This window comes from Penaeus japonicus, unplaced genomic scaffold (assembly GCF_977035675.1).
Source record: "Penaeus japonicus unplaced genomic scaffold, GWHDUDI00000001_assembly GWHDUDI00000032, whole genome shotgun sequence".
NCBI classification, from domain to species: domain Eukaryota; kingdom Metazoa; phylum Arthropoda; class Malacostraca; order Decapoda; family Penaeidae; genus Penaeus; species Penaeus japonicus.
Genome location: NW_028234434.1, coordinates 12,444,285 through 12,454,284, shown reverse-complemented (window position 1 = coordinate 12,454,284; position 10,000 = coordinate 12,444,285). Strand labels below are relative to the sequence as shown.

General features: G+C 40.4%; 1 protein-coding gene across 1 annotated transcript in view; it reads left to right on the top strand.

Moving 5' to 3' along the window:
* Nucleotides 1-4,283: 4,283 nt before the first annotated feature.
* LOC147467958 (uncharacterized) overlaps nucleotides 4,284-10,000 on the top strand; it is a 92,118-nt gene continuing 86,401 nt past the window's right edge. Inside the window, exon 1 of the mRNA XM_086556348.1 lies at nucleotides 4,284-4,550. The gene's annotated coding sequence lies outside the window, so the exon portion shown is untranslated. The remainder of the gene's footprint in view (nucleotides 4,551-10,000) is intronic.

The window sequence follows — 10,000 nt, the reverse complement described above, 5'->3', positions numbered from 1 at the left end:
TGGAGCCGACGGACACTGTAAAGGGAGGCAGATTGTGCTCGCTTAAACAGGACGATCCCCCTTTAGGAAGGATGCAGAGTCAATACACGATGCCGATGAATGTGTTGTTTTGTTTATTCGTCATAAAATTGAATGTTTTTTTCTTTCTTTCGTTGATGTATTGTAGGTGCTTCTATTTCATTTTTTTTATATCAATGTGTCATTAGTTTATTCATCTATTTACTAATTTAGTTAATTCATTGACTGTTTAATCTCTTTGTATATTCATTCATCCATTTATCTCTTTCATTATTCATTCATTTATCAGATCTATATAACTATTCATTTATTTATCTATTCATTTATTCATCTATTTACTTGTCCTTTTTCGCATAAGGATCCGCATTCAGAACTAGGAGCCTGAATTCCCTTGGTGGAGACGACTAGGCGGGCGCTGTAAACTTCCCAGAATCAAAGACATATGGAAAAAAAAAATACATATATACGTCTTTCCCTGCACTGAAAAAAAGGGGAATTCGAAAAGGTTTTTCTTTTTTTTCACCACCAATGACTTCTTTTTTATAAATATTTTTTTTTTCCCTCATAGATGTAATCCTTTTCATATATAAAGATCCTGTCAAGCCATAAGCACAGAAATGGGCGGTGGCGTGAGATCCTGAAGTTACAGTTAACACTTTCATGGTTTGATTCTTTCTCTCGTAGTATTTTTACTTTCATGAACTTTCTTTTTTTTTCTTTTCTTTTCTTTTTTTTCTTTTGGTAATCTTCACGTATACGAAAAAAGCGATGGCGAGAAAAAAAAATATCGGGTTTTTTGGGACAGTATGTTTTTGAATGTCTCTTGTGAACTCTTGTAATGATGACGGTAATTGTAATGATAGTGATGGTGGTGGTGATAGTGATGGTGATGAGGATGAGGATGAGGATGAGGATGGGAATGATGATGATGATGATGAGGATGATGATGATGACGATGACGATGACGATGACGATGACGATGACGATGACGATGACGATGACGATGACGGTTACGATGACGATGACGATGACGATGACGATGATGATAAGGAGGTGATGGATAGCAATAATGATAAATGGTAATCATAATGATAATTATAAAGATTAAATTGACAATCATTTCTTTGAAAATTAAAAATCATCATAAATCGATTTAATAGAATGCATATTGCTCCAACTCGCCACCCTCTAAACCATCAAAATCAAGTAACACTGATTAACACAGGTGACCAAGCCGTTATCAAATCTCGAAGGAAAATCACATGGGAGCTCGGCTAACTCTACCAGCCCCCTACCCCTTAAGCCCCCCCCCCCCTCCATCCGTTCCAAAATGCTAGATAAAAGGGCGAAAAAATCATTGCTGACAAGGGGGCTGTATTGCTAGCAACGAGCCAGGGTACAAAAGGTTATAAATACCTGCACAAGGATATATATACGGCAGAGCCATTTTTGCTTCGTTGTAAGAGAACTGTTGAGGAAAAGTATTATCAGAAAATTATTTTCACTCCTGCACATTTATTTCTTTGGCGACAGGGGGAGGGGGAGGGAGCGACCCAGAAGTATACCGAACATGTGTACCTCTTGTTGTTGTTGTTTTTTCTGTACTCAAAATAACTGCGAAAATAAACTATGGATATTTTCGCTCAAACCAACCAACCTTTTCGGAAATAGGGCACTTTACACAAAGACAAATACCACATTTCATCCCAATAACCCATTCTACCTATAATTCTTTCTATTCAAACCCCCAAAAATACGCGAACCCAATAAACAAACAACAACAACAAAAAACTAAACCTAAAAAAAAAAATAAAAAAATCTACCAATGAACATAATCCCCACTACCTTTTTAAGAAAGCGAAAATGATCTTAAATCCAGCAATAGAATCCCAGAGGAAAGAGAATCAAAGGAAACTGCTACACTGCGCACAACGTATGTCTTTGGGACCCGGATTTAGGGCTGACAGGAAAGAAATATCGAGAGAGATGCAGTCTTTGGCCAATTTTCTTAAGTGACTCGTGTATATGGGTGGTATATGAAGCGAAGAGGGAGGGGGGGAGGGGGGATGGAGGGGGAGCTGTATTCCATTTTATTCTTTTAATTGCGTTGGTTGCGATGATGATAAGGATAATGACTACTAAGTGTTCTTAGCCCTTAATAATGTGCGTTATCGCTTGTTATCACGCTTATCGGCATCGGCCATTATTGTGATTCAGAATTTTTAAGAGTAATGATATTAAGACCAAGATTACTAATACACACACACGTACATACATACATACATACATATATATATATATATATATATATATATATATATATATATATATATTTATATATATATATATACATATATACATAGATATATACATATGATATAGATAGATAGATAGATAGATTGATAGATAGATATGTACACACACACACACACACACACACACACACACACATACACACACACACACACACACACACACACACACACACACACACACACATATATATATGTATATATATATATATATATATATATATATATATATATATATATATATATATATATATATATATCTGTGTGTGTGTGTGTGTGTATGTGTGTGTGTGTGTGTCGATAGACAATTAAAAGTATAATAGCTATGGTATATATGTATACTTTTGTTAGTTCCTGATGGTACAGCATTATGCTGCGTGCGCGCGCGCGTGTTTGTGTTTGTATACTATGAACAGTATCACTGCCATAATTGTCTATAATCTATAATTACTCTATTTTTCTTGATAATGCAAATTGGTAACATCATCACCATCACCACTATATTATCAACTATAATCCCATTCAGTACTATGCATTCGTATCACAATAAACATCCTTCACCATCACAACTATCAGACAATCCAGATCCACAAAGAAAACACCAGTGACAAAATTTTGGAAAATTCAATGGCAGTTAAATAATAATAATAATAGTAATAAAAAAAAAAGAAGAAAAGGGAAAACAGAACGAGAGATGAACAGAAAATAGGGGCGAACAACAGCCGCCATAACCGTTACCGTTGAAGTAATCGCCGACATATCAGGGATAATAATTAGGCTGGAGTGTCATAAATAATCGTTTTGCGCCGAGAGAATTCCCTCGAACATTCATTAAACAAATTGCCGGACGCACATTACAACTTTATAATGGATTCTGATCGTTTGTGACACGCCACCTACGTCGCAGCGAGGGTTGGGGGTGGGGGGTGGGGCGGGGATATAGGGTAGGGGGCATAGGGTAGAGGGAGCGGGGAGGGGATATAGGGGTAAGAAGGAGTGGGGAGGGGTAGGGTATAGGGAGGAGGGAGTAGGAGACTCCACAGGATACGAGAGGGAGGGGGTAGAGGGGGAGTGGGAGGGGCTATGGGGAAAGGGGGAGCAGGAGCAGCCATAGGATAGGGGGATTTGGAGGCTATGGGGGTAGAGGGGGAGCGGCAGGGGGTTAGGAAATGTGGAATCCATTTTATATTATTCACCGTTCCTAACCTCATTTGGAAAATGATGAGTAATCAGATAATTGCACCTACAGCGAAAAAAATAGTAATTGCATATATGAGGATGATTAAAAATGTAGAAGGCTAGTTGATTATACACGTACGCACACACACACACACACACACACACACACACACACACACACACACACACACACATATATATATATATATATATATATATATATATATATATATATATATATGTATATATATATTTATATATATATATATATACATATATACATATACACATATATACATACATACATACATACATATTACAGATAGATAGACCGATATACAAACTTCACAAATATAACACCATGTAACGAAAAAGAAATAATCCACATCACTTCTCACCCGCCCAAAAGCCCTATATTCCACAACAGCAACAACAAAGTTCCAACAAACAAACACACATACACGTACAAACACACACACCCAAAGTCTCCTGCAAGGACACACTCACACACTCGCACCAACAGAACTACCCACGTAATCGACTGAATTCCATTAGGAGCATCATACCCTCCCCAAGACACATTACCAACTTCGCCGAAAACCTCAACACCTTCCTCCTCCTCCTCCTCCTCCTCTCCTCTTTGTCTCCCCTCCTTTCTTCTCCTCCTCCTCCTCCCCGATTCCTTTCCTTTCTTCTCTTTCCTCACCGATTCCCTTTCTTTCTTCTCCTCCCCGTTCCCCGGTTTCCCTCTTTCCTTCTCCTCCTCTCCCTTCCTTCTCCTCCTCTCCCATACTCTACCATCTCCCAACATCCCTGCCCTTTCCCCTCTTTCCCCTCTTTGTGTTTCCACTCCACCCCCTCCTCTTTTCTCCTTGAAAGCGGTATCGCCTTTATTTTCTCTCTTTTCTTTCGCTCTTTCTGCCAATCCTTCTTCATAATCAGCTGTATTAATCACACCTCGGTTCATGGACGTTCATGTTACAGTTTATTTTTCCTTATTTCCCAGGTAAAAGACGGTGGGTGGAGCAAGAAGTCGATAAGGTGAGAGAGAGAGAGAGAAAGAGAGATAGAGAGAGAGAGAGAGAGAGAGGAGAGAGAGAGAGAGAGAGAGAGAGAGAGAGAGAGAGAGAGAGAGAGAGAGAGAGAGAGAGAGAGAGAGAGAGAGAGAGAGAGAGAGAGAGAGAGAGAGAGAGAGAGAGAGAGAAAGAGAGTGAGGGAGAAAGAGAGAGAAAGAGAGGGCGGAGAGTGAAGGTAAGGCGTAAGGTGAACTGGATGCTAAATGGGGATAATGAGAGAGAGAGAGAGAGAGAGAGAGAGAGAGAGAGAGAGAGAGAGAGAGAGAGAGAGAGAGAGAGAGAGAGAGAGAGAGAGAGAGAGAGAGAGAGAGAGAGAAGAGAAAGGAATTGCCTTAAAAGAGGAGGGGAATGTGAGTCAAAGAAGAAAGAAGAAGAAGAAGCGAAGGCCCTTGTGGTTTAATGAGCTAAATGAACACGATAATACGAAGCTGAAACAAGAAGAAGAAGAGAATGATGCAAGGACGTGAAGGAGAGGTAAGTGAGGTGAGATGAGCCGTTCGAAGGATGAGAGGCGAAGGGAAAGAAGAAAGGAGGGAATAAAAGTAGGCAGATTAAAACAGGAACGAAGAGGAGTGTGGGAGATGAAGAAAGGGTAAAAGGTGTAGAAGAGGCAGTAGAAGAGGCGAAGTAGGAGTAGGAAAGAGGAGGTAGAAAGGGGGGTAAATGAGGTAGAGAGGTGGGGGGGAGTAGAGGAGGTAGGAAAGTACTGGAGAGAAGAAGAGGTAGAGAGGTGGGGGGAGGGAGGAAGAAGAAGAGTTGCAGAGGGGGCCGGGGAGAAGGAGAGGAGGTAGAAAAGTACTGGGAAGGAGAAGAAGAGGAGGTAGAGAGGTGGGGGGAGGGAGGAAGAAGAAGAGTTGGAGAGGGGGCCGGGGAGAAGGAGAGGAGGTAGAGAGGGGGCGTGGGAGAAGAAGAGGAGGTAGAGATGGGGGAGGAGAATGAGAGGAGGTAGATAGGTAAGGCGGATGAGAAGGAGAGGAGATGGTAGAGAGATGGGGTGGGAGAGGGAAGAAGAGAAGATGGAGAGAGGGGAGAGGAGATGAAGAAGAGGAGGAGGTAGAGATGGTAGGGGAAGGGGGGGAGGGGAGAGGCAGAAGAGGGGGAGTTGCGGGAGCGATATACCACTCCTGCACAAAAGCCTCGATCAATGGCCGGAGTGAGGACTGAGGCAGACTTTAAAGGGATCATTTCCACCCTCCTGTGCACCTTGGGTATTGGGGAAACCGCCGTCTGATACTGCGAGAAGGGGGGAGAAGGGGGAGGGGCGAAACGAAGAGGTATGGAGAAAGAGGAGGAGGGGGAGAAGATGAGAGAAATGAGGAGAAGAGAAGGAAGAAAGGTGAAAGTGGAAGGGGAGGAAGGAGACAAAGGAGAGAGCCAACGCCTCCAAACACGCATTATATTGGGGGAGGGAAGGCGGGAGAGGAAGGAAAAGAATGGAGGAGGCGAGGAGAGGAAGATGAGAGAAACGGAAAGACGAGAAGAAAGGAGGGAGAAAGAAGAGGAGAGAATGAAGGAAGAAGAAAGAAAATGAAGAGGAAGAAGATGCCTCCAAACATACATTATATTGGGGGAGGGAAGGCGGGAGAGGAAGGAAAAGAATGGAGGAGGCGAGGAGAGGAAGATGAGAGAAATGAAGGGAGAGGAAGGAAGAAAATGAAGAGGAAGAAGATGCCTCCAAACATACATTATATTGCGGAAGGGAAGGCGGGAGAAGAAGGAAAGAAATGGATGAGACGAGGAGAGGAAGATGAGAGAAACGGAAAGACGAGAAGAAAGAAAAGAGAAAGAAGAGGAGAGAATGAAGGAGGGAGGAAGAAGAGGAAGAAGCTGCCTCCAAACACAACATTATATCGGAAATACAATCATTAAGCTTTTTTTCCCCCATGTATTGTTATGGCTTCTGATACTCTCATCCAGGGAGGGGGGAGGGGAAGGGGAAAGAGAGGGAGAGGTATTACGAAGAGGAAGAACAGAATGAGAAGGCTTTTGGGTGGAAAGAGGACGAGATAAGGGGAGTATTTTTCTTTGAGGGTGGAGGGGGTGGGGGTAAGAAGAGGGAGGAGATGGAAGAAAATTGTGTGCCGGAATGTGAAAAGAAAAGCACGGAAGGGAAGGGGAAACGACGAGAGAGAAAGAGAGAGAGAGAGAGAGAGAGAGAGAGAGAGAGAGAGAGAGAGAGAGAGAGAGAGAGAGAGAGAGAGAGAGAGAGAGAGAGAGAGAGAGAGAGAGAGAGAGAGAGAGAAGTACCCAATTACGGAAGAGGGAAAGAGGGACAACTAAATCAAATCATGACATAATCATCATTTAATAACAATATGACCCAGACAATGGGTGACCAAGAAGGGGAAGATCTCGCATTTTGGAAAGATAATTAAAAAAAGTGAAAAAAAATCATTAAATGGAAAAAGATTATCTTAGAATGGTGGAAAGAACGAATTGAAGATCTATATTGAGACAGACTAAACGGCCTCGAAAGAAAGGTGATAACCGCAGAAGATAAGTAAGTAAAATACTTTCAGGAAAAGTAGAAAGGGAGATAAGAGAGATAATACGAATGAATGGGTTTTAAGATAAGAGGTAGGCTATCAGAAAAGGCAAGAGAGAAACGCAAGGATAATTAGCGATGTAATTGCCGTTTAAAGGAATAATTAAGTATTTAAAATAAATGATATGGACTTGCACACATCTAATCTAAGAAGCAATGCCATCTAAATTAATTAAAAAAGAATAAAGAGAACTATGGACAAAAAAAAGAATATAAAAAGGAAAAATACATAATCAACGTACCTAGAATAATAACGAATACATATATGCATAGATGTAATAAGCGCTAAAGAAAGGTCTAGCGCCAATCTAGTAAATGTGAATGACCTAATACAGCTAACAAGGGGGGACGAGAGCCCCAATCCGCAATAGATAACGGGAGATAGATAGGGAAAGAGATATAGGGTTAGGGAGAAGGAGGAGGAAGATGCAGGGGCTGCCTCCATGAATACTGGCCGGAGGATGAAAGGGACTTGTTCAAAGTGCGAGGAATAAAGGGCGACATGATTTGAACAGCAGGAACGCGGAATGAGGAAGAGGGGTTCCTGAGCCGAAGGATGGCGAGGGAAAGCAGTTGTTTGGAATGAATAGTAATTGGCGAGGGCAGTTGTTTTACGCCGAGGGGGCGAGGACGACACCTCTCTGGAATCGGCATAGCCTTTGATGAAATAGGCTTGTTTTCCAAGGAGGGAAGGAAGGGTGAAGGGGAGGGAGGGATTGGAAGGGGAGGAGGAGTAGGAGTAGGAGAGGGGGGAGGGAGGGAATAATGCGAGAGCTGATCGCGACTCGAAATGAATATGTGATTTACCTTCTTTCGGAAGGGTGTGAGGTGGGGGACTGTTCCTGCGGAGGAGAGAATAAGTGGTATTAGTTTGGGGACAACATGGACAGATATAATAAATGCAGGTATATATGGAGATGTATACATATTTATATCTATATTCACATTTCTATCTATATATGTATCTATTCATTTATCTATTTACACACACACACACACACAAACAAACACACACACACACACACACACATATATATATATATATATATACTATATATATATATATATATATAATATATATATATATCATAGTATAGTATACATATATATATATATATATATATATATATATATATATATATATACATACATATATATATATACATATATAAAGTTCGTGCGAAAGATTCAAAGAACGAAGTAATTTGGAAGAATAAATAAGAACAGTCAAAAAGAATGAAAAAAATAATAGCGTCGGAGCGGGTAGTCCCCGAGGAATGAAGGGGACATAAGGCGCCGTAAAATATGCGGCATGAATACTCCAAAGTAGCGGGAGGAAGTGACTGAGAAGATCGCATGACATCTGGGCAGAGGAAGGTACGAGCGCATCAGCTGATACAAGGGAGGGAATTGTCAACTAAGAGGACATTCATTCATAGACAGTGCATATGCGTGTGTGTATTTGTGTTTGTGTTTTTTTTTGTGTTTGTTTGTGTGTTTATGTTTGTGTGCTTGTGTTTGTGTTTGTGTTTGTTTGTGTGTGTGTGTGTGTGTATGTATATATGTATATATATATATATATATATATATATATATATATATATATATATACATACATACACACACACACCACACACACACACACACACACACACACACACACACACACACACACACACACACACACACACACACACACACACACACACACACACACACACACACACACCGACCTCCATACATACTCTGTAATAAAGGGATGGATATCCAAAGAAAATGAGCTAGGAGATGAAAATATATATATACTTATATGTATGTATGTTCATGTATATATGTGTAAAAACATATATGTATATATATATATATATATATATATATATATATATATATATATATATATATATATATACGCATATATATATATATATATATATATATATATATATATATATATATATATATATATTACATATGTGTGTGTGTGTGTGTGTGTGTGTGTGTGTGTGTGTGTGTGTGTGTGTGTGTGTGTGTGTGTGTGTGTGTGTGTGTGTATGTGTGTGTGTGTGTGTAGGAAGAAGAACAAAATATCAAAACGGAAGAGAGGAAAGAAAAACATTGAAAAATAGGCAGAGACAATGAGAAAGAGTGGAGACCTCAGGAAAGGGAAAGGTCAGAGTGGGAGAGACACAGATACGGCAAAGAAAATGCACAAAGAGCGAGTTAAAAGGATTTTTTCTTCTTCTTCCTGTTTGTATTCTTTAGTCTTATTTCTTTTAGGGATGAGTTTAGTGTCTGTTTTTTTTTCGTTGTTGCATTTGCTCTTATTGGTGATTTTGATATTTCTAGTGCTTTTGCTCATTTCTTATATGAGGTGGACGAATTTCTCTCTCTCTCTCTCTCTCTCTCTCTCTCTCTCTCTCTCTCTCTCTCTCTCTCTCTCTCTCTCTCTCTCTCTCTCTCTCTCTCTCTCTCTCCCTCTTCCGTTCTCTTTGTGTGTGTACATTACTCCTTTTGTGTACCTGCAATGTTTCTGTGCGTACTTGTGTGTGTGTTTGTTTAATCGTTCGCCCGGGTGTGCGTGCATGTTTATACGCACCTATCGACAAGCGCGTGCGTGTGCTTGTGCGTGCATATATCTCCCTTTTCACCCTAGACTATTAGCAGACCAGTGATGAATGAGCTCGTTCCGTGTTTTATTGACATAAGTCATTCTAGTTTATGGCGGAGATCCTTTAATTAGACAATCTTAGGATACATTAGGGATTGGCTCTATTGGTATTTATGGCTCTAACTTTTTTCGTATATTTACAGAGGCGATTTTAACTACGCAAATTAAGACCTTCGGGCCATTCATTATAAAATAAGATGGC